The 26227-nt window shown below is 44.8% G+C and overlaps 1 protein-coding gene across 1 annotated transcript in view; it reads left to right on the forward strand.

The window, feature by feature from the left end:
- Window positions 1-26227, forward strand: part of LOC125706222 (teashirt homolog 3-like) — a 33581-nt gene that overhangs the window by 1241 nt on the left and 6113 nt on the right. The window lies entirely within an intron of this gene.

Consider the following 26227-nt stretch of genomic DNA (forward strand, 5'->3'; position numbering starts at 1 on the left):
TATTGCGATCACAGGGAATCGGGGAAATAATTTTGTCGCTTTCTAACCTGCGACTGAAGTAACTGAAAGATAAGTCAGTTTTTTTTTCCACAGTTTGGATTTTTATTTGTAAGTTTTCCGTGTCTGAAGTTCTAGGTAAACGGTGTTAGTGCTTCTTGGAACCACTTTCATAATAATCCTCGGCAATTTTTATTGTTTCTTATCCTGAAGCAGATCGCGAGTGTCAGATGGTGGTAAAGTGAACTTGAGGGTTGAAGGTGATTTTCACCGCTCCTTTCAGTTTCTGCCCCCCCCCCCCCCATTTCCTTTGTTGGATTCTTGATGGTCATAATAATAACAACAGTAGTAATATACAGTATAATAATTTGGGGTTTTACGAAGAAGCGAAGGGAAAAGGTCTTGCGTGCCAGCTGACTGTCACGGATCTCTTTGATACTTGCCTTTGCCGTTTTAAACCGAATAACTTTTGCCAAGTTCCTACGCTGATTTTCCTTTTCTGGGAAAACATGAAGTGCCGCTCAACCGACAATGGAAGTAACTGGACTGGAAGAGGCTTTAATGGACAATTGCCATCTTTGATTTGACGGCTGATTGATTGCCTGTCATCCAGCTCGCCTTTGATCTATTCATTCCCGATAAACGTCAATAAATCCCTCCCCATGGCAACGCCGGCCACTATTACGTCACGTCTGCTCTGAACTACCCATTAAAACAAACTTTAATTGCACCCCTTGGACGGTTTTTTGTTTCATTTTGTCATTGCAAGCGACGACGTAAAAGCAATACACGATATGTTGTGTTATAGTCTTGGTAAAACGAAAGCTTGTAGTTGCGTTTTCAGTATGTTTCCCTAAAAATTTCATATTATAAATAATATTGAAATGTTATAATGAAATCTTTAATTTGAATCATGTATACGTGTTATTAAAGTATGGGATGTGTTTTAATTAATATAAAAGAAAGAGTTCCGTTTGGAGATGGCTTAATGATTCAGTGAGCACTGTTAGCTCACAGCTGCAGGGCTGATATGCTACCTTTGCTTCTGTGTGTGTGTGTGGAGATTGCATGTTCTATATCTGTGTTATATAGATACCTGGTAGGTATTTCAGCTTCCCTTAAAATGTGCAGTAAATTAGGGTCTGTAAATTGCCGGCAGTGTATGATTGTGTGTTCATGTAGGTGAGCTGGTATATGCTCAGACTTGTACCCTCTGCTACCTCGAATAGACTCCAGGCCTGAAGTGACCCTGACCAGGATGTGCAGTTAGAAGATGGATGGAAGGTGTTACTTTTTTCACAGATTAATGGATAATCTATTCTGCATAAAAGAGTAGAAAAGTATCATTAGGAGCAGGAGCACAGACGGACAGCAAATGTAAAGATATGTATTCAGAAGGGGACAATATTCAAAACTAATGATACATTTAAATCACATTTACATCAGGTAAAACTTTTCCAAAACTTTACTTGTGTTGTGTTAATACTCATGATATTTAAACTAATAAAAGTAGTTTTAACTCTGCCAGTAGAATGTAGAATGCTTGTGAAATCATGCACAAAGTTAATAACAGTATCCACAGTGGTAATACCATAGAATTAGTAAATAGATGGGATATATTCCTCAAAAAGGCCAGCCAGAACAGTTTTGATTCAAATATGATTCAATTGTGCATCCTCTGACAGGGTCCATTTATCAGTAGCTTTAATGGTCAATCAGAAGTTGGAGAAGTGACTGCTTTCATTCGTTTTTTTCGACTTGCTACTCCGGGCTTAACTATCGTGTTGTGTTTGCTTAATGGACATTTTTAGGAAAGAGGTGGGTGTGGGGTTTGGGGTGTAAGGCTAAAGAATGTCCAAAATGCTTCATTTTGCATATATATATATATATATATATATATATATATATATATATATATATATATATATATATATATATATATATATATATATATATATGTGTGTGTATATATATATATATATGTTACATTGATGAGCAGATGAAGACAAATTTGGTGTGTGTGTGAGAGAGGGGGGGCCTTTTTTAAACATTGAGACTCAGCAACTTCCTGTCATTTTTTTCCTTTTCTCTCCACCCTCTTCCAGGCCTCACAGCTGCAAGTTATAAGGTCCACCATGACTGCTTTGTGGCACACAAAGAGTGATGACAAATTGATTGCTTTGTAGTGATGGAAAAGAGCAGGGAAAGATGTCAGATGATGGACCTTGATTAGGAACTTTGGGAAATCCATTCCCCGGCAACCTTGAGAATTTCATGTGAAAAACCACCCAGGCTCTCTCTCTTTCTGTCTCTGCCTTCCCCTCGCTCTCTTTTCCCTCATCCCCCCCGTTCTGAAAGGTCCACTCAGCCGTAGAAAAAGAAAAGATGTTTTGCCAGCTTCATTAGTGTTCACCTAATTAGCTGTAAACCTGATGGATTCCTGACAGCCCTAATGATTGGAGATGACAAGCTTCGCGCCCTGTCATGCCGCCGAATTAGGTTTGCAGCTAGTTTGATGTAATCAAGTTGATATTACACAGTCCTGCTTGCCTTTAGTTGTGCATTAACTCAATTTTCTGCTGCAGGTGACAAATGGGCTTTGGTACCTGGGTAATCATGTTTACGGGAATTAAGGTGCTTTTAATGGTGGGGAGTAGAGTGACAACGGAGAAACGTCGGCACTGGTGGCCAGAGAGAGGAAGGAAGGACCAGGGACAGAAGTTCACGCTATACATCTGCCGTATAGTGGCTCCCCCTCCCTCCCGGCTCTGCTGCTGGAGAACATGCATCCCCCAAACCTGAGCCTGGCTAATGAAGCCTTGATGGCTTACAGTTATTGCTTGACGATACGGGAACCATTTTTTAAATTTCATCCTTTCGGTGTGGAGCAGCCATCTCGGAGGGACGGATCGTGTTACGGCAGCGGACAGTCGTTCTCACGGCACTGCAGAAACACTGGAGCCGCGTGACATTTCGGGTTCCCCCAAGCCGCATTCTCTGAGCCAGACTTATAGGTCGATGGCGTTGGTGTTTAGTCATCTTGATATACTCTGACGCCCAGTGGAAGTTGCTGGTCTTTTCTGTTAGGATAAAACAAAATGTACCGCATCAGCAGAACATAAGTATCCAGACATGATTTATAGAAATATTAAATTGGTGACAGACCCAGTTATGGTTAACATAAAATAAATTAACTGTGAACCAGATATAACAAACAGGTTTTTTTGTCCAACTGATGGATTGCGAGTGATAGAAGGATATACATCACTGATGACACTCCAGTACAAGTGAGTGTAGCCTTCCCATTGGTAATGTGCCTTTAATATGTAGAATCAGCAGGAAATCTACACAGAATGCTATGTTTCATTCAGCAACTTTAGACAGAACCTGAGCCTCCAGACCCTGAAGGAAAAGTATCCCGTGGCCAAAAGGGATTATTAGAGCCAGTAGGGTTAGGGTTTCTGCTGGGCATGGCTGCCGTCTCGCCGTGGTAGCATCGCCGCGTGCCAGTCGTGGACCAGCCGGCTGTGCCCTGGGGTTTTCTGGTCAGTAGTCAGTGGTTTCTCACTTCTCTCTTTCTCTCCTACAGCAGTGTCTGCTTGGGGCCCTTTTCTCCGGATTGGTGCCCCCTCAGACCTGCCCTGCATTACTCTTCTCGGCTAAGATCCTCCCTAGCAGCCCGCTGACAGTATGATTCGTTATGGATGTCCTTAGCTTTTCTCACCGCTAGCAGTGAGCAACAATGAAGGGAGTTTAGAAAGCAGAGGAGACAAATGAAGGAGGTGGAAAAAAAGAGGAAACGAGAGGGAAGGAGCGAGAGCAAAAAAATAACAACGTTTCGAGAGGGAAGAAAGTCGTGGCTCCCATGGATTTTCTAGTTGATAAAGAGTTTTTTTTTTTTTTTTTTTTTTAAATCTAGAAGCTTCTGTCATGATTCCCATTAGCTCAACAGCTGTCAATTAGGGCTTTCACACTCTCCCGGGTCACAGCTTATTGCAGACGGTTGATGCTGTCATTTCATTCACAGTTCTGCCTTGAGCATTATAGTCATATAGTCAATAGCTGATGTATCAGCAGTTATTTGTTAAATTGGCTTGCTTGGCTATATTCCCCGTTCGTCTTCCCTCCCAGCACCCTATGCTCCTGGTCTTGCCCCGGCCTCACCCCAGCTCGGTGGACCCTTCGCGGTTGTGGGGTACGCCCTCAGCTAATCCTGCTCACAAAGGGTGAATCAGTTGGATGTTATTGACGTCCTCCATTTTAGAACCCCGTGCAGTCAAGGTGCAGCCAATATCATAATCGGTGGGTTAAACTTAGCGCAAAATTCTTTAAATTCAGGTGTTGGCTGCACATACATGTTGCTTATGTAAATGTAACTGTCTAAAAGGTTAGCAGATGGCCAATGGGGTTAACAGATCTTGGCCCCCGCCTCAGTATGCTGCTCAGATTTAGGCCCACCTCTAAATTTGTTCTTGGGGGGTTTAGCCCCCTCCCCCCTCTCTCTGTGTTTTTTCTTTGTGACGTGTGTGGTGTCAGCGCACTTTTCAAATGTCTGGCAGTTACACAGGGATCACATCTCCCGGTAGCCCCACGAAGGGGAAATATGGCTCCCCAGAATAATCCCTGTCTGTGTTGTTGTCATGTCGAGGAGGTACAGCGGCAGTTGCCCGGGGGGGTGGTGGTGGGTCTTTGGAGGGATGTGTGGGGGGGTACTGGTCGTTGGATGGAGATCTGTGCCTAGGTTTCTTCCCCCTAAGAGCTCAGACCCCCGTCTGCCAGGATGACTGAGAGACAGACCCTCCCTCCTCCTTCCTCTTGTAGACTTGGCAGGGACACTAAGACTGGCACCCATCAGTCATCCACATGTGACACATAGACTGTTTTCAATGGCAGCCATGATGAAAGGACTGGGAACTGTATAGCCAGGGTAATCAAGGCCAGCGCTGACATCCTTCTCAAATCTGACAGCCTCTTCCTTTTCTGTTCTCACCGCCAAGACTATCTCTACTAGACCCCCCCCCCCCCCTTGTTTCATGCACTTGATCAGTCTCAGATGCTAGGAATTATTTTCCTCCCTTTTCTTTTTGGTTCAAAATGAGAGGGAGAAGAGAGGAAGTCGAGAAAGAGAAAAGCTGGTGCCGGCTGGTTCTGCGACTGGGTGAGGAGGTTGTTGTTTATAAGGGCAGTTTTTTAATCCCCTGGTGAAGGCAGGCAGGTGTGAGAGGAAGTCTGTTTTGGTCCTGTTGCCCTGTTGCTAATTAATGTTCCTTGGTACGAGTCTGTCGGAGTTGAGTAATGTTTTTGATCTTTATGCCTGATAACTGCATACTTAATGAGATTTCAAAGCTTCTCGAGATGGGAGTGCAGCTCCCCGCAATTATTGACAGATGCCTTTTCTTTGCCATTGGGTTCAGCTTCATAAATCCTGGCTCTGTAATGAGGTTCAGAAGTGCCACCCTGCCAGTGAGCTAATGAAAAGGGGGGGGGTGGGGGGGGGGCATCACGCTTGGCTGACACTTTTTTTTTCTTTAAATGTACTCTGCAGATGTCAAGCCGTGGGTTGCGCATTAGGAAAGGAAGAGAGGAGAAGGAAGAGGGGAAAAAAATGTATCCTGTACCATGTGTGCATTTTCGGCGGTCGTGTTTCAACACCCCCCCCTTTTATGGGCATCCGTCAGAGTTACGCACTTCGGTTGAAATAGTGGCATCATTGTTGTAGGGGCAGACTTTGATAGATATAACTGCCCTCTCACTGCACTGAGCCAGCCGTAGTTTCTTCTTCTTCTCTCCTTCCTTTCTCTCCCTCTTTTTTTTTTTTTTTAGAGAGCCGAGGGGGGAGAGGGAGGAACAGGCCCCCAGGGTCAGGCGTCAATCCCGGGCTGGTCTGTGTACGGGGAGAGGCGGTGCATTTCATTTTCGGGGTCCGGAGACGGAATCCTCGTGGAGAATAGCAGCTCGGTGCCAAACAGTCGATTTCCTATTCAGCAGAGTTATACATCATTGACCCGCTCCGTCCCTCCTGACAGAATGACACGTGTCATTTATCAAAAACGGGGCCTTGGCAGACACCTCGGTTCATGTGTGTGGGGCGCCTCTTCTTCCCCTCCGTGAGAGTCTGGGATGTGGGCTGATTGGGGGTGGGGTGGGGGGGGGGGGTCATTCACCAGGTCCGGGGAACGCTGATCCGTGTGGAATGAGGTGGAGGGCAGGGCAGCCTGAGCCCTAAAGTATCGTGTGGCTTTTAGAAAACTAATTGGGGAGATTGGAAATTGCATTATGGGACAACAGAGACAAAGGGGGGGGGGGGGGGGCAGTGATAGGTGTTGGTCAAGGCTGTCAGAGTATGTGAAGGTGGGCATCACCTGTGGGGGATGTGTGGGCACCCATGTACATGAGCTTGATTGGTTCTTGTGTGTCTCTGTGTGTGTGTGTGTGTGTGTGTGTGTGTCTCTGTGTGTGTGTGTGTGTGTGTGTGTGTGTGTGTGTGTCTGTGTTTGTGTGTGTGGAATCACCCTGCCCCATCGCGTTCCCAACCATGACAGGTATCACTCATAGGCTGCAGCAGCCTGCTACCGGATACCTAAACGAGATTCAAAGGCGCGTTACGGAAGACGGATGTTTCTTAAGAAAAGATTGATGATGGATACGAGGCTTAAGGCACCATTTATCATTTCTGAATATTATTTAGACTGGCCATGTAAAGCTGTAACCTGAGAGTTGGAAGAGTGGGAACGGAGACGGAGGCCGAGATGTGAGGGCTTTGATGGATGGCTCTGCTCTCTGCCTGTTTGTTAACGGATATCAGTGAACCAGCTGCGCTTTATAACCACATTTGCCTTTTTTTTCCCACCACAGATACAGAAAATCAGCCTGAAAAGTAAAATAAAAGTTACTTATGGTAATTGTGATTTGTTGCCGATTAATTCTGTTTTCTTCCTTTTTGAATTTTTTTTTTCTGTAATGATGTTTTGTGGCTAAAGGAGGGGTGATGTACCATCAAAGCTGGAAAAGGAAGTTGAAACAGCTGGGCTTAATTAGGACCCCCTCTTCCCCCTTAAATCCCCTTGGGCCATCACACTTACGCATTAACTTCCACTGGCGAACCAAAGTGTTTAAATGTAGGGTGTCAAACTACAAAGTAGCCATTTTGGAAGTGTATTTAAGTGTCTTTACATTTTAAACAAACTGAGTATGCCTCGCTGGATGTGATTATGTTGGGTATGTTCGTTGGAAAAAGCTTTTGTTTGCTGTGAAATAAACACATTGGAGAACTAAACAGTTGAGAAGTTTACATGCGTATTATGGCTTGTGTTGTGGTGTTAATTTAAGCGAAGTATCATTCGGTAAACAAAAACAAACTTGTGTAACATGATTCTTTAACAATATACAGTAGCTGTTTGGTTATGTGAAAATATTTACATTTGTAGATACTTCAAGAAATATGTACTCTGTGCTGCAATATACAAGAGTCTATGTACACTATAAAGTTTTTAACGTTAGTATTTTTAATACCCTCATAAATTACATAATGTTGTTGGGCTTTCTAGGTTTTGTTATGTTTTGATTAGTTGACTTTTACAAATAGGCCACATCATCAAACGTCCTGTTTCCAGCCTTTCATCCCAAAACGGCCTTGATGATATTCAGAAGCAGCTCCGCCACATGAGGGTGAAGGGTGGGCGTGGTTTGTTTGTGCGGTTCGTTTTTTTTTCCACATCTCTGGGGGGAGGGGGGGTGCAAATGGATTACGCAGTGCTTTCAGCTCGGTGCCGGTACAAATTTGCCGCAGCTTTATCCGGGCGAGGGCTTCATTGCAGGAGTCCGGTGTCGTCTCGCTGAATCTCGGCAGACCGAGTCGCCTCCTCGCCACGTTCGCCGGGCACCGGCTTGTCTCGTCAGCACACCCTGAGACTTACAGGAGCGGCAAAACCACCCCTCCCCACCTTCCGCCGTAATGCAAAACCAAAAACACACAAGGCCTGAGTCGACGGAGGGTCAGTGGGAATACTTCTTCCGAAGTTTCATAATAGAAAAGGGTTGTTTTGTTTTGCCACCCCCTCCCCATTTTCTAGTTTTATAAGAGGAGACATGATTTATTGTAGCCATCCATCTTTGGGACTCATCCATCACCTCCTGGTTGCTAGGCAATCATGGCAGCAGCTGTTTACTTTGAATCAGACAGAAAGTCTGTCAGTCAGGGATGGCAGGTGAATAGCATTAGAAACACACTATTGTCAGACAGCCTAATTAATCAAAGTGGGTAAAGATAATTAAAAAAGATACAGCCTCTTCCAGAGCTTGGCTCAGGTTCGCCCCAGTAAAACGGAGGGGGAAGAGAATAAGACACATATTGGTTTGCTCCTCCTCTCCCTGGCAATTAAAATGGAGGATGGATGGATGGATGGATGGATGGACAGAACTTGATAGATATACTGTGTGGTTCAGGTTCGTGCTTTTTGGGGAGCAGGAATAGTGAAAAGGTAGAGTGTTCTTCTAGGCTTGAGTGGCATTACGGTAATATTGTGTGTCGTGGGATGCCCAAAATCCTGGCTTCAGAGTTAGATGGGGGTGGTGAATTTTATAGGCAAGATTTCATAATACCGAGATAGCATTGCCCTTGAAAATACCGTCGAAATACCGTATATGGCGGGATAATGACTGGAGGCCATGACGGTGTGAAGAATTAGACACCGATAAAGTGTATGTTCTTCCTAATAGGTGTTGTGAGTTCAGAAATGCATGAGTGGGATAGTTTGTAATGCCAAGGCTTGTATTGTTTTTACGTTCTTTGTTTCGTGCCGGTGCAACTCAGCTGGGTGTATCTTGTTAGCTGCAGGCCAGCGGACGCGGCGGTCCGCGTTAACGGCTGGACGGTCCGCGTTAACGGCTCGACGTGACGGTCCGCGTTAACGGCTCGACGTGGCGGTCCGCGTTAACGGCTCGACGGTCCGCGTTAACGGCTCGACGTGGCGGTCCGCGTTAACGGCTCGACGTGGCGGTCCGCGTTAACGGCTGGACGGTCCGCGTTAACGGCTCGACGTGGCAGTCCACGTTAACGGCTCGACGTGGCGGTCTGCGTTAACGGCTCGACGGTCCGCGTTAACGGCTCGACGTGGCGGTCTGCGTTAACGGCTCGACGTGGCGGTCTGCGTTAACGGCTCGACGGTCCGCGTTAACGGCTTGATGTGGCGGTCTGCGTTAACGGCTCGACGTGGTGGTCTGCGTTAACGGCTCGACGTGGTGGTCTGCGTTAACGGCTCGACGCGGAATCACTAGTCTGACCCGCCCGCCAGTCTCAGTTTATTGGATTCTCTGGGCTTTTATTGCAGCCTCACAATCCGCCACGGAGGACGGCCAATGAAGGCGCTCTCTGGGGGTGTAATTTGGGTGCCGTCGCGCTGGGGGTTTCCCTGGGAGTGCTGACACCTTCACCCCCCCCCCCCCCACATCACCACCTCCCCTGCAGAAAGCACCATGTGTAAACAGACAGATTCCAGCAACACCTCATCGAACCAAGCTCTCTGCAAATGGGCTGGGGGGGGGGGGGGGGGGGGGGAGGTCGCTGTGTCCGAGCGGCACCCAGCATCTGCTGTCCTTCTCCCTTACAGTGAGAACTATTTAAAAATAGAATTAAACAAATCGCACAATCTCCACCTACCCACACGCTTTGTTTAGTAACTAATTAGAGGAAATTAACAGTGAACGATTTCAGAATGTCAGCATTTTTCAAAAGTCTCGTATTTTGTTTGGTTACTTATGGTTAAGGTTGTCATGTTGGAATTAGAGTTTTCCCCATAGAAATCAATGGAGAGTCCCCCAAAGATATCATTACAAATCTCTGTGTGTGTGTGTGTGTGTGTGTGTATTTGTTCCCTAACACATAAGTAGAACTGTATGCTTTTGGATATAATTATTCACAGAAATAAAGTATTGTAAGCCCCCCCTCAGTACCTCTTCTTGGTTTGCGATTTCTGTGAATATAAGGAGCAGTCTAACCCTGCTGAAATCCTCACTGGGAATTGTGTGGCACTGCCAACTACAGGCTGGGAAGCCACACAGCAGGTGCTGGCGTAATTACTTACAGAAATGAGATAAGTGTTCCCTGGGGTCGTCTCACCGCAGCCAGCACCAGCAGTAACCTATCAGGATTTTTTTGGCGAATTTACCCTCTAATTAGGGAGCTCTGTGAATCTCCTGGAAATTTTTAAGCACAGATCCATACTCTTATGACACACGAAGGTTAGGAGGTCCGCTAGCGTTTTTCCTGGGGGGACCAGATGAAAGTATACGAGCTGTATAAGGAGGCAGGAACAGAGTCAACCCCCTTGTGATGCGTACACCCCTCTTTTACCACCTGCCTCTATCTATCTCACACCTGCTAGAGGGAACTCAGGTGCATGAATCAAAGTTATGCACAGCTTCTTCTTCACTGTAGTCTGACTGGTTTATATATATCTGCCGACCAGTGGGGGGCAGTAGACTGAAAGCATATTGTAGATAAAATCACCCTTTTATGATTTTGATATCAACAGCAATGCTCTTATGGCTTCCTTGCAGGTATAGCTTTGACGAAATCAGCACATCCTTTCTTTTCCTCTCTTTTCTACAGATAACTGTAGGCATCATTCCCTTCCGCCTCTCATCCATTTTATTTGATAGGAGATTAAGCTGCAGGATGATTTGAGGTTTCTCTTTTCACAGCTGCACTGGGGGAATAGTCATAACACTGGAAAATAACGTGATGGGAGCGCGGGAGGTGTAGTACAGCCTCGTTCCGTACTTTGCTTAAAACGATTTAGCCTAAAGCTTCGCCCAGGGCAAGAAGCATTTGCTGGTTACCTGCCGCTCGCTCACTCACTCTCTCCCTGCCATCTCCCTGTTCTGGAGTACTGAGCCTCACAAGGCCGCACATGAAATATTAACAGTGTCATTCAGTTTGAACTATAAGACGAAGGGGGGGAATCTACTTTTGGATCAGGAACGTTTAAATGATGGTGATCACAGGCAAAATAAACCCAGAAAAAAACTACACTCAGATGCTGTTGTGCTTTTGATGCTTGCGAGATGTCAGACCCCTGTTGCAAGCAGGAAATCTTACTCCAAAACCGTGATCAGAACGACATTGCCAAGTGTACACTTTGGAAGAATTATATTGTACAATTTGCCTCAATTCAAACCGCTAGGTAAATACAATGAGGATTTGACTTACTTGGCTTACTGTGTGTCTTATTTTTCCTGTTTGATTGGCCATTATCCGATACCAGAGAACTTCCCTCTTTTTTTAATCATCTCTACTCGCAAACATTATAATGAAAGCATTGCACATACCAAATACTTTAATAAAAAAATACTGTTCTCAAAAGATTTCAGTAAATTATGTCATTTTCTTTTTTCAAAGTCTCTTCCCCTATAAAAATAGTGTGAAAATAAAGCATTCTTGAGCAAATGCCCCCCCCCCAAACTGCGTCTACACCTTCTTTGCTTATCTTCACCCCAAGGTGACGACATCATTCCCGTCACCCACGCTGAGAGCGTGGCCCATCAAGGTCACGACCCCATGTCAGGACAGTCCATCACTGACGATAGGGGGCGCCCTCCCCCAGCTGCTCCTGGCACGTCCTTTACGCTGCTGCTCGTAACGTCCGCGGCGAGAGCATGTCTCAGACAGTTCTAACAAGGGTTGCAGTGTTTACAAATTCCTGAGGCCCCGTACACCCAGAGCCGCGGAATTTTTTCTCAGGAAAAAAAGGGAGCGGGATGAAGCAGAGTGTGGGAGGGCAGTAAATCTCCATCCATCAATTACGTGATATGTTGTGGAATTCCAGACAAATGGACACGGCTCGCAAGGAGGCCAGCTGTATTGTGGTACACCCCCTTGCACAGTGTTCCGGACATGACCACTAAACTGTGGATTTGAGCTGCGGGTGGAAGGGGAGGGGGCTTGGGATTCATGTCCTGCAAATTCATTTTAACAGAAACGCTCCGGCTTTGTCGTTGTGCCTCCCAGTCCTGGGAGCTGTGTGACGTTTGTGGTGTTAGGCTACAGGAGATCAATGACTGGAAATTTGTTACAATGTAGGTGTGGGCCCTTGCTGTGAGCTCTGCGCCACTTACCAGGCTCCTCAGACCCAAGGGGGTTCCGGTCTCGATAGCTCAATATCGAAAAGCCGCATTTTCAGAAAGGGGAGTGTTTCACACGTCATTGCGTAGCGTAACAGTGACCCAAGAGGCACATCAGCAGGTATAACTATGACTGCCTGTCATGCGACGCACTACAGTACACGTCCCTGTTTCTCCAGCTAGCAAAATCAATATCATCATTTATAACATCTATTTTCTATTTAATATTTTCACTACAATCTAATTTCCTACAGGCAATTTAGCCAACAGATGAAAAAAAAACTAAATACTTCAAGATTTTAAAAACTATTTAGAGAATATTATAATAATAATGTAGGAAATCTTGGTCAGTCAGGTCAGGTCAGGTTGGCAAACATGCACTGAAATAGCATGTTGCCACACCAACCACACAATGAAATACCTGGGGATTCCAGTTGGTGACCCCCCCCAGGCCAACACGTAGTCCAGTCCCACCCTCTGGAAATGGCCGTTTATCTGCTTCTGCCAGGTGTTACAAAAGGCATCCCCTTAGCCTGGTCCTGCAAGCCGGATCATCCTCAGGTACCCGCACAACGTCAAACCAGCGGTACCCAAGGATTCTCTGAAGAGACACAGTACCAAAGTCCAGCCTCAGGTCACTGGATAGTGTCCATGTTTTTCAGCCTTACAGCAAAACAGGAAGCACCAGGACTCTAAAGACTTGAACCTTCGTCCTCTTACAAAGATACCAGTAGTGCCACACACCCCTTTCTAGCAACCTCATGACCCCCATGCTCTCCCAATCTGTCTACTGACTTCATAGGAAGTCACCAGAGACAAGAATATCAATTCCAAGGTAAGTGAACCTCTCAATGCCATCAACATTCTCTCTGGAGACAGACACACTGCTGATGGCTGTGTCATCCCCTGGTAGTTGCCACAATCCAGGTGATCACCCTTCCCTTTCCAGATAGTGACAAGAAGTCCCATTTCCTAGTCAGTTGGGATGATGCCCGTCACCAAAACTGATGCAAAGATTGCCCGTAATGCCAGGAGGACAGCCTTACCACAAGCCTGAGAAGTTCACCCCGGAGACCACAGGTCCCCGTGGCCTTCCCTACCCCTAGCTGGTTCACCACCTGCTCAGGGAGATTAGGTGGTTCCCAGCTAATCGGAGGATCAGCCTCAAGAACTGTGGACCCAGAGATGTCCAACATCCTAGTCGGAGGGTCAGCTTCAAGATCTGTGGACCCAGAGATGTCCAACATCCTAGTCGCAGGGTCAGCCTCAAGATCTGTGGACCCAGAGATGTCCAACATCCTAGTCACAGGGTCAGCCTCAAGATCTGTAGACCCAGAGATGTCCAACATCCTAGTCGGAGGGTCAGCTTCATGATCTGTGGACCCAGAGATGTCCAACATCCTAGACGGAGGGTCAGCTTCAAGATCTGTGGACCCAGAGATGTCCAACATCCTAGTCGCAGGGTCAGCTTCAAACAGCTGCTCAAGGTAGCCGGCCCAGCGGTGTCATCCATAAGGACCGTTCCATCACCCACCCTGACCGCAACTCTCCCAGGAACACATTTGGATATTCATAATGCTTATATTATCCTTGTTTTATTGTAAGCAGGACGTGGGTCACTAGACCATAGATGGAGTGTCATCTGCTCACAGATTCCTCTAACAAACGCCTCCATATCCACCTTCAGGGCTCTTGCCACCATCCTTCTCTGTTCCCAGTACAGCCTGAAGTTGCCATCAAGCCATATACTGCAATTCCTCTTGATAATATTCAGGGTGCCCTGTGAGATGAAACACCTCCTTCAGGGAAGACTGGTAACACCAGCACAACCCACAGCAACCATCAGGGTATTATCACAGAAGGTCTCCTACATCACATTAGAATTGGCAGTTGCACCCAAGTCTCTAAATTCCTCACACAAACTGCATGCAGACTCGTTAGTAACAGCTTGATCTTGGAATCTTTTATCAGAGTCAAGGAACATGGAGCCACTTTCATCACAGTTGCCAGACCCATGGAATTGACAAAATCCTCATAGCCAGCCTTATCAATGCCAGTGGTCGCATTGAAATCACCCATGAGCAGAGGAGTGTCACCTTATGCCACTTCAACTACTGAGCAAAGTTGCAAATAAAATGTGTCCCTCATCAAAACATTGCTCATTGCAGTCGGAGCATACACTGAGACAACAGACAAGACACCCAGAGAGTGCCTTTGCCTGAATTCCATAATACACCTGATGAAAGTAGAGACATTGAACACCATTTGGAGGAGTCAGTCTGCCAGAGCAACAGCTACTCCCTGAGTATGGCAGCCATCAGAGTGACCAGACCTATGGTAGGTGTACCGACCCACAAAGATCAGACCACTCCCCGGTCTGTGTACTGATGTGCAGTACTGATACCGAGATGTGAAATTTACAAACGAAGAAGATGTTCATTATACCAAAGAAACAAGATGTTCCAATGCACCGACCCGAATGGGCCACTACATATTTGGACTCAAGTGCAGCCGTGTAGCAGACAACGCCTCAGCACTATATCAGTTCCAATCCCCAACAAGTCTGACCTCATTGGCGCTCTGGCAGGTCTAACTCTTCCAGGGAGGGTTCTAAGCTCTTTCCCTAATCCCCTTCATCATAGCCTATCAGAGCTATTTCGAATATATCGCAGTGTGTGTAATTTGCGTATATCATTCCAGTGAATTGTAAGGGTTTCTTTCTTTTGTCAGTCATGTAGTCTTGGGACACCTGCTTGTCAACGAACGTAGCCTGCACCTCCAAAGAGTGAATGAAACTCATTAGACCAGCTACTGTAAGACCTGTGGTTTGAATATGCAGTGATTGTTGGTGCCAGGCATATCAGTTCCATTATCTCAGAAACAGCCACATTCCTGGCATTTTTCATGTGCAATAGTGTCTAAAGTTTACAGAGATACAGTGTAACAAACAAATAAAAATATCCAATCAGCAACGTTTGACCAAAAACACCTTGTTAATGAGAAGGGTCAGATTCTGCTAAGCTAACAGGAAGGCCACAATTGCAAAATTAACAGCTCAGTACAATAGTAGTGGGAAAAGAGGCCTCTTTGCATACATAACTCATCTACCCTTGAAGCAGTTCTGGAAGCAAAAGTGGGTTGTAGTCAGTGCTAACTACTGTAGCTAGGTATACCTAATAAAGTGGCTACTGAGTGTATGAAAATCATGTTATATGACTGATTATGTCAAAGTGGCTAGTTGGATTATCTGCATAAATAAGTATGTATGTCTTTGAAAGATTGTACCACATGTTGTCATGTCTCTGGGGGGTGTCCACACAGGGACCAATAGGGGTTGAAGGAGTTAAGCATCTTCTGCAGTCACAAGGCTTCTGTGATTGGCAGTACCGCCGAGGCTAACAGGCTGTTTACACAGCCAACGACAGCCTTTTGTTTTTCCTGCCGGTGCGCGGCTGACCTTTACGGCCACATCCCTGTGCCGCGAAGCCCCTCTGGCACCATCCCGGCGGCAGGTAATTGAATTCAAAGGCAGCTCCACTTAGTCCAAGGCACTAATTAAGCCTTAAAAACTGCCGCATTTCATCCCAGATCTTCAAAGCTTGTTAAACTCAAAATACGTCCAGGATCTGACCCCCGTTGCCATTTTGAAATATTTTCCTGTGAATGAAAAAACGACTGAAATGCAAATCTATAGTAGCTATAATCTGTATTATCTGAAGCCCATAGTGTGCACTGGCATCAGTGTATTATTATTTAATATTATTACATATAAAATAGTTTTTTTTTTAGCATAAAGGGCCCGCTTGATCCACCTATAAACCTTGCAAAAAAGGTAGCTAGAGGGCAGGGGTCTCATATTAGCTCCCCCATCCCTCCTTTACTGCCCCCGATTCTGCCCTTCGCCCACGGGAATCAAACAAAACATGGTGTAGACAATGGAATGGGGCATCTAGCCCCCGGTTGCTCACGTGGTGGAGTATCTCTTCATGCGAGACCCAGCCTTTGCGCAGGTGGAAATGTGACACTGCATCCCAGAGCGAAAATTACAGCCAGAAAGTTTGCACAAAAATGCCAGTTTGCCTTGATCTTGCGAGCACTTTTGCTGCAGATTTGCTGGCAGAAAGAAAAATGCTTCCTGTCTGTTTCAGTAATATATCAATCAGTTCCGTATTAATATTACAGTGCCTGTTTGTCCTTGTTTTTAAGTAAAGTGATCCTTCAAAAAAATTCAATACGGCATTAATAATTTTTGCCCAAACATTAATAGGACCTGCTTAACATTTCTTTGAAATATGGGAAAATCTCCTGGTCACATTATTCTGACCCAACGAAATAGGTAAAATAAATGTTATTTAATACATTCTCTTAGAAGGTTCTTTTTTCCCCCAAGTCTAGTAAGACTTGATACATAATTATGAATACCAAGTGCATTAAATAATTTACATGCTGTAACAAAGTGATGAACTGTTTTGAAAGAGCGGGAACAAATTTTTGTTCCTGCATAGCAAAAGAGCCTTAGTGCTTTATTGGGGAGGCTACGAAGCTGCCTGATGCTTGCGGATTGCTGGACAGCATAGACCTGTCATACTCGTGACGTATCTAGACAGCCTAATGACTGACAGAGAGCACCTGTGGTCTCGTGATTCTGCTCGTTGGTTAGTTTTTGACCAGCTAGGCAAAACGTGTCCACAGGCAACCGGATCGGTGGTTGGCCTTTTTGCTCCCTTGCACATTTCCCTTTTGTAAGTTAAGTTCTGCTATTTGGTGTGTCTGAATTATGTCTATCTATCTATCTATCTATCTTGGCCACTTAGGCTTTTGAAGACAAGGACAAGAGCAAATGTTTGGGGACCGAAGTTACAGGTTACTTTGGCTGATTTTTGTCATTCACAATTACAGGACTCTGGCCTTTTGCTTCAGAGGGAAAAAAAAACTATTAAAAAATGGGATGAATTCCCCCTTCTGCATAACGCGCCTTTACGCGGAGAGAGGGAAGGACTCCACTGTGTCGGAAGCCCTTGCAGCATTCCCTCGTCTCACCTCCTCCCTCCGCCTGCTATATTTTCCGTCTCCTCCACAGAAACCCCACTCGGCCCGCGTACGTGTTATGTCATGCAGCAGTCATGTTGTCTGGCTGGGTACTGTCTTAATTACGCATCCTGTTTACATCCTTTTGTGTTTAATTTCAGCACGTAGCATTCCCCTCCATGTGAGCGTGCGCACACACACACACACACACACACACACACACCGGGTCAGAGGCAGTTGGGAGGCGGCATTTAGATGAACGGGAGAGTGTGATCCCCTCGCTGCCCAAAGCCTCTACTGGCAAATCTCAGCTTGTAAGATATGTCATGGGACTCCCACGGTGATAGTTCTGTCCCCTCCTCCCCCACACCCCCCCTTATGAGATGCACACAAATCACAGTGCAGCAACAACACAGAAAATACGACAATACTTACAATGAAAGGCTCCAGACTATAGGTGTTTAATTGTTTAATTTTCTTATTATTACTATTTTTTTTTTATGAGGCAGGTGATACTACTTATGGTAAGAAATTCGGAAAAGAGATAGATGGGAAAAATATGGAGTCGAGAACGTAAAGTGAGGGTGAGGCTGTTTCGAGATCCGCTATCTGCCTGCATCTTCCCTTGAATCCCGCATCCTCGTTAACATTTGTGCTGGAAGAATCACAGCTTAACTGTCATTTTGTTTGTCAGTTTATTTTTCCGGATAGGAAAATCAGGTTGTTTTATATGCCTGTTTTTCTGTATTTTTGCATATGGCAGCTGGTAAATGTGCAGCTCCCTGATTTAACACTTCAAACATCTGAGGTGTCTTAGTTGCATCGACCTTTAGTTCTGTTGGTACTCTGCTTGGTACTCTGCTTGGTACTCTGCTTGGTACTCTGCTTGGTACTCTGCTTGTGACCTCACACAGACATACAGTTTTGTGTTTCGTGAGCCCAGGGCTCACCAACACATTTATGCCCTTCCCTGTTAAAATATTATTATTTTAATTAACGAGCAAATTGTTTTTTTTTTTTTTTTTTTTACTGAATAAAAGGTTATTTAAATAACTTTTCCATTCTACACACAGCTAGCTGGACACAGATATTTTAGTCATTGTCAATGAATAATATGACACAGTCTTAAATATGTATAATGTAAAGTAAAATTTGTGCCACTACCAATGAGCTTGCATTAGTATATTAAATATGGCAAGTTTTTGTCCTTCATGATGGTGCGGATGATTGTTAAGTGGCATCCTTAACCGCCAGCGTTGAGTGCAGTGTCCTTTCCATCATTCCTCATGCTGCTCTGACGCCTAACTTGTCTCCCAGCGTCTGATGGAGTGGTCTCTGATTGCACCGTTAGTGGTGGAAGCCTTCACCCTCCCTACTGCAGCCCCCAGCCCCCCCCCCCCGTCGTGTTGAGCATTAGAAGAGGGCAGTGTTTTCACCACTTCATCACAACCCCCCCCGCTCCCCCTCACGCCCCAAGGGTCCAGTCTGCAGTAGCTTAACGACATGATGATGACACCATACGCTGCTGCTCCTCCATGTCTACGTTCCATCTCTTGTTGATCTGGATGCCTTTCCGCCCAACGTTGAGCTGCACCTCACATGCAGGGCTCCGTGGCTGTGGCTGTACATGTGCACAGCCTGGCATTTTACCCCATAATTGTGGCCCAGTTCGTCAGCACCACATGGGGGAATGAATCGTGCTGGGGCGAGAGTACCAGGGCATCTCAAACTCTCTCTTTTTTCATCCAACCCTAGAAAACCATCCATCGTTGTCCACCACAAGAAATGTCTATATGTGCAATATCAAAGTCCATCAGCAAGTCATTTGATTGTGTGTTAGCTATAGAAAAGGCATATCCTGCAGTACGAGAGCCAATACAGGATTAGGGAAGGACGTCTGTTAAGAACTGCAGGATGGAGCCTTGTCACATGTGTTCTGCCATAAACAGCTTAATATTTCCTAATATTGTCTCCAAAACGCTTTTATTAAGTAACGAGTTAAAGGCCTTCGGCTTTGGGTTTGCGACAATAATGAATGATCAAGCAGCTCATTGGTGGACGAAGGGCTGGAATCCGTGAGGCCAAAGACTGAGCGTTTAATCATTCACGGCTCACCATGAAACGCGCCTTTTTCGTTTCCTGCGTTCTCTCGGGCCACGAGCCGAAACGCTGAAATTTTCGCTTAAAGGGAACCGTCGGGGTGACGGCTGGGGGTAGCCGCCAACTCCCTTGGAGGCCAGATTGATTTCATTTTTACCCAGGAAGTGGCATAATCACAGCATTTATAAAAAGAAAGAGAGAATGGCTCTGTCCAGCTGGTTATTCTTAGTTCAAGCCCAGTGCATATCACTTTTTATTAGCTTAATAAATCACCTTTGTTGTCAATCAAGGCCCTGAGAATAATTGGATATGGTTGAAGCCTTGCGTGATGAATTATAAGTCATTCAAGATTAAATTAAAAGATAATGCAGAAACGTAATGGTTTGTGTTTTGCAGTCAGAATTGCCTCGGAGCTGTGCTATTCTCAAGCTTTATTGCAAGCGGTTTTTCTCTCCTCTGAACCCCAGAGATGTATTTTTTTATGTTTTATTGCTATTCCTGGCTAAAGTGTACAGGCCTGTCTTTGCATTTTCCCGTCGTCCACTTTGAATTCAACCAACCTTGAGATGACAAAGGGCAGCAGAAAAGGTCACCAGTTGAGCTTCCCACCTTTGGCACATCTGGCCTGAGCTGCTTGAGGTTACAGCTTTTATTTGAAGCTTTTTTTCCCTCTTTCATTTCCAAATAAAGGGCAAATATCTGTTCCAGTGGCAAAAATCTTATACATTTGTGCGAGAGCCGCCCATTTGCTTTTCTGTCCGTGACAGGCCCCCTGCATTATCATAATTGTCTCTTCCACATGATAGGACAGTAAAATAATAATGTCATCTTATTTATAGCCAGGTTGGCCTCTTTTATGAGTCTGGGATAAGTTTCTGCCAAGTGGAGTAGGTCAGATGACATCGTTTGATCAGGCCTGTCCAAAGAGATCAAAGCGGAATGGCAGGTAATGGATCCCCAATGACAAACCAAATCTAGAGCAGGAATAAGACCGCCTTTGCCTGCCAGTTATCCATTAAGGGCTTCCCCTTGCAAAGGCAACCCGCCTGACACATCCACCGACCACCTGAATCACATGAGCAGCGTCCTCGAAATTGTGTATTATCGTTGGAAAATGGCTATTATTTCCCCTGTTACTTCTCGGTTAGGGTGGTATGTGTACGTGGGACTGACCTGAAGTCAGATTCAGCCGCATCCCAGAGACCGGCAAGCCCTGAGGCTCCCAGCGGGCCACAACTGTTCATTTCCATTACCCGACTCCTCTCTAATGGTAGATTGACAGCCTCCCATGATTCTGGGCCGGGGGGGGAGGGGGCAGTGAGAAAAGAGAGACCTCTTTCATGTGATCTGTGAAGCAGAGCCAAAAGCAGCACCTCCAACGACGTATCCCAGGGCATGGCAGTCTTAATCCACCCCATCTGCCTACCCCCCCCAAAGCTCCACGTTCTCCCTGCTCCCATTGTACCCCTCATGGGAACAATGACCTTGACCTCTCAGTGCCCCCATGCCACTGCTCATATAAGAATTACGCCGCTCCAAGTGGTACATCACAACTGCAGGCGCCGTATCATTTTTAGGAGATAGCAGTTGCCTGGTGCATAACCCCATGCTGTGTGCATTGGAGGTGACATCGCCAGCAGTGGATTGTCGCCATGCCGACCTTGTTACGCCCTTGTGACGCCCTTGTGACGCGCTTGTGACCTGAGTATTTAGCTACCCCAAAAGGAAATAAAAAGCGTTTAAAGCATTTTCACCTGCTACATTAAAATGTATATGACATAAATTAATACAAATGTTAGTTACATTTATGCAGGTTTGATTTATGAATTAGGTTGTGGCTAAAATCAAAATGGGCTGGATTCCTTTTTGGGGTCGAATCAATTGAAGTGATTAGATGGTCTTGTGCCTAGATTGTGATAGCAGTTGGCGACTCGTGTGTTAAAGGTTGGTATTAAATACATAAATAAATAAAGATAAATAAGACCCACTGTAACTTCTAGACACAAACCTACGTTAGTGTGACTGCTTTGTGTTTCTGCCCATAAGTGAGTTTAGATAATAGCCGCTCGGTAAAAGCATGATAAATGGAAATACGAAACAGGAATGAAAAATGGAAGGTTGTGGCGACCGTTGAAAGATGAGTGAAGAAAAGAGGGCAATGAAAAGCATGCTCATGCGCTTTTCAGGGGGAAGTTTGTGCTACCTAGTCAGTTTTGGCTGACAGTGTCTGACAGGGCTCGATGGAAATGTCACTTCCTGGAGATTTGTGGGAGAAGCTGTGATTGGCAGCGAGGGCGGTTGGCAGGAGAGGGGCGTGGGCTCGTCCCTTCAGATCCGTCATGCGGTCTTGGGGTCCGGCATCTAGGGTCCTCCGACGCATCACCTGTCTAGGTGAGCTACCGGTTTGTGGTGGGGGGGAAATGACAGGCTGCTTATGCGTGACTACCCCCTCCTCCGCTCTCTGGCGCTTGCCTTCCGTCACGTGAAGGGGGGGGGGGGTGGGGGGCACTGCGCTAAACTCACGTTCGCCGACACGCAGCTGTCAAAGCCGCCTGTCGGACCCTGCTGCAGTAACCAGACGGGCCTCCTCACTGACTTCCCCCGGAAGAGGCGTTAGAATAACAAGGCCGAGCTTTGGGGGAAAAGGGACTCTTAGCTTGAAAACGTCGCAATTCAGGATAGTCTAGTCTAGCTATCGGTGTGTTTATGGGAGGGGCTCTGTTTGAAACCACACTCAATGGCCTCACACCCCAAAAATGGGGGGTGGGGGGTGGCATGCCAGGTAATGTCCAGGCTCTGCACCAAGGGCCAGAAGAGGCCCGAGCCTTGCTCCGGGAGTGACGGCTCTCCGCCCCCGGCTTCCTCCATGCTCCCAAACACGGCTGCTGGAGACAGTTTGCATTGTGCGCGTATGCAAGCGATCACAGTTATTAAATGACTGACTCGGCAGAAGATGCAATCAACCCCCTTATTATGGTGCCTGTTAGTGAATTGTAAATGTCAAGGAGTTACCCGTTCTCTGCGGGAAGGCTACATAAAGATGCAGAAAGTACCCGCGCTTTTTTTAAATAAGCTTTGAGGCTCTACTATCTGTCGTGATAATAATAATGTCATGTTTTCATCTTTTGTTTTGTTTCTTTTTTTAATGGTTGTTGTATAATGAAGATGCTGCTCCTCCGTTTACTGCCATGTGACTGTATTAGGGACAGACACAGCTGCGGCATTTGCTAAATCGGTAGAGTCCTTGGTTATGCTATGTTGATGTTTTCTTCATATCATGGCGGACTTCTGTCTGCTTGTTTTATGGCTAATAAAACAGTGTAGGTTGTGAAATGCAATACTTTACGGCATCTGTATTGATGAGATGGAAGGTGGTGGTTTTGGGAGATCCTTCATCACCTGTCAGGGTCTCACTAAAGATGATTATATTTGTTAGACTTTCTGTCTTGAATGTGAGCTTTTAATGGGTAGCCTATTTGTAAGGTTTTTTTTAAATCAGATGTTCTCAAGGAAAAGTCGTAATTTGTCCTTTCTTTTTAAGGCAGAGCTTAAGGAAAAGGATTCTCACCTTCATCCATCCTCTCAAAAGCAGTTAGAGACATTACATAATGATATTACACCCACACATACAGGTTTGTAATTATATCCTTGTGGGGACTCTCCATTCATTTCTAGGGGGAAAACTAATCCCAACATGGCGACCTTAACCCCCACCCAGCCCTAACCTTAACCATAAGTTACCAAACTAAACATGAGAGTTTTGGCATTTTTAGTTTTTTGTTTGCATTCACAAATCTAACAAATGGTCCACACAACATCAAAATAGCAGGTTTTTATTACACTGTAGGAACATTTGGTGCCCACAATGTAATATAAACATAATCCCCGCACACACACACACACACCTTAGTGGATAACTTAGTGGTTTACAGACTGTAACTGTGCGTGTTTGTATGCGTGTGTTATATAAATTGCCACCTTCTGACATTGTGCAAAACTCACAGGTAATTTATCTCTGGTTATATAATAAGTGGTGTAACAGACTGTATAATTGCTGATGCTGTGAAATCTTTTTTTCTTCATTTGCTTTAACACGATTATGACGCATCATGGAGAATTAAGGCCTGTGGAGATGTACACCTGACTCCGCCCCCTCGTCCTTCCATACATGAGTATGTCGCTTCTGTTAGGCTCCTTCTATTATGATGGATGGAGATATATTAAAGACCTGAGGGCCCCTCCTTCAGTTGGGGGGGGGGTCTTGTTCTTAACTTTTGTTATTGTACTGACCCTATTGATGCTCTGCTGAAATAAGCCCCCCTCCCCCACGCGTGCCTCTCGTTTGCTTCTGCAATCTGTTCTTGATGCCTGCAAGCAAAACAGAAAAAGATGATCTTCAGCCGTAATGCTGTCCATGGTGACTGGGAGATGAATGTGGTAGCTGCCCTCCTTGGCATGAGAATTCGGCTCGGATCAGTGTGTTTGCTCTCCACGCTGCCGCAGTCATAATTAAAAGCACAGTTTAGAAGCATCGTTTCAAGCAAAGATGTTCTTGACATGCTAAGATAAGATCTTCAGATGTTGCCTTGGGTATGTACCGGATAATTTATGCTTGGATGAGGCCAATGAGCTATAGATAAACCCAAAAATAATTATAGGGTATTTATACATTTTGTTTTTCCATAGGTATGAAATCACCGTCTTTTATGAAAAGTTTTTTTTTAGAATTGATGTGTAACTGTTAGGTAATGCAGTGATTTAATTAGAAAAATTTTGGTTTTATACCATGCCATGATGTGAATAACACAAAAAAAAATGTTTTCACATTGTACACTACAGAGTGGAATAGTTTTAGTTCACCGAATAAAGACCCGGGAGATGCGCTCACAAACACAGCCAGGAGGCAAAGTCGGCAGCTCGCAATATGAATGTGCTGTCAAACGCTCTTCAAGTGAATGGCATAAGGAGGTGATTAGTGTTCGTTTTCAGTGTTTATGCATAATCCCACAGTCGGATCGCACTCTGCTGCTGCCTTCCCATTGATAGCATTTAAACTGAGTGTTTTGCTTAATCCACTGACATTGCCTTACACAGTTTACTCAGGCTACCATGAATATATTTTTAGTGTTTCGGTAGTTTTATATTCTTTAGTTTTTGATGACTATCACCTTATTTTTATTCAGATCAAAAATAATGTGCGATCTTCCTTTTTATGCTACACATAAAAGCTTTCGTTTCATAGGCAAAACAAGCTGCTGCGCAAATATTTTTCGTCGTCTTAGAATTTTGTTAATCCCGTGGCGAATACCATATGAATCCTTCCTTTGACTAAAAATGGACTGCAAATTCACGTCGTTAGGCAGAATTCTCACTCTGTCAACATCTTGATCACAAACGAGGAATTAAGAAATGCGGAAGAAAATAAACAAAAGCAACCAGACTGTCGAAAAACTGTGATTGGAGCGTCGGCAGGCGAGAAAGGGCACTTAGCAGCTTTTTTATTACGTTTTTCCATCTGAGGGTGTGAGCAGAGAGTCGGATCTCAGAACATGTGCAGTGCGTGCTGTTTGGCCCATCTGGGAGTTTGTCCAGCAAACCAACAGCTAAACTGCATAACGAATAACGAAAAGGGAGCCAGGCCTCCGTCAGCAATCGTCACCCATCGGAATGTCTCACATCCTACTCTTTAGTAGTATTCAGTGTGTTTCACAATCCACACCTAAGTAGATGTGGTTTTTAAAGTCAGTCAGTGCTGTCTTATTCCTGTAAGCTCAGCGACTTGCCCCTTTCCTGCATCCTGGGGGAGTCTGTATCGATTAGATCGATGGGATACCTACAGAGACTATGGTTCTCTTCCTCGCTGTCTTTTGGTGCCAGTCTTTGGCTCCAACACACACACATACACACACACACATATATTATATATATATATAGCACATACACACAGGGAGAAAGCTTCAGTTATGGAGTATATTTTCCCTCCGATAATATCACATTGGTGTTTCTGCCTATTGATATTGAATAAAGCGGGTGTAATTATCACTGCCTCCACCCCACAAGCTTCATTCCTGATCTTTTGTAGACCCCTAGAAAGCATTTTGAAAAACATAAAATTACTAAAAATTCTCACTCTTCCCAAACCCTCTATGACATCATAAGCCAAACAAGAGCAGCACACAGTAACATTACCGTATCGTTACGGTGAAATATGGCAAATTTATTCCCACGTTTACGTGTAAGAAATCTTGAAAGCAACTTTTTTTTCCTAGTATTGTATTTCATAGTTTGTGCTTCTCAATGAAAAATCCTAAACATTCCAGTTTTAAGGTATTTAAACAAGTGTGAAGTAAAAGCCTTTTGGAATTTTCAGCCAGTAATACATAAATCAGCATAATGCAAATTATAATTCTGATTCATTCTGTTCTGGAATAAACAAGTCTTGGTATCATTTTCTATGAGCGTCATGTCTGTAAGAATCTATGAACATATTCATGACATATTATAATGCATTCATAAAGCATTATAGACATGGCTACAAATATTTAGAAAAAGGGATTAACATTATACAAACATTAACATTATAGCCATGTTCATTATGCATTATGGATGGTTTATGAAGAGTATTTATAGTGGAATATAGATGGGAGATTCACTGGAGCTTATGAAGTATTAGAATCAACAATGTAATGCCATATGATTATACTGAATATACTGAAATGCTTTATTAAGTCTAATACCGACCAACATAATGGCTAATGACTAGATAACAACTTAAAACAGTGTTTGTAACAGTCTTTCCTTTACTTTTTGGTCCCGTTTCCTGTTGTTCGTGGGTAAAATGTGCATCCAATGAATACAAAGTTAGAAACATTTTAAAATAGACTAAAAATGACAAAAAAATAATTTAAACCTCAAGAAGTTAAAAGATTAACTGCAGAAGTTCGATCATAATCTATCTCTGAAATGGATGCGATTAATAATT

The sequence above is a fragment of the Brienomyrus brachyistius genome, chromosome 13, assembly GCF_023856365.1.
Source record: "Brienomyrus brachyistius isolate T26 chromosome 13, BBRACH_0.4, whole genome shotgun sequence".
NCBI lineage: Eukaryota > Metazoa > Chordata > Actinopteri > Osteoglossiformes > Mormyridae > Brienomyrus > Brienomyrus brachyistius.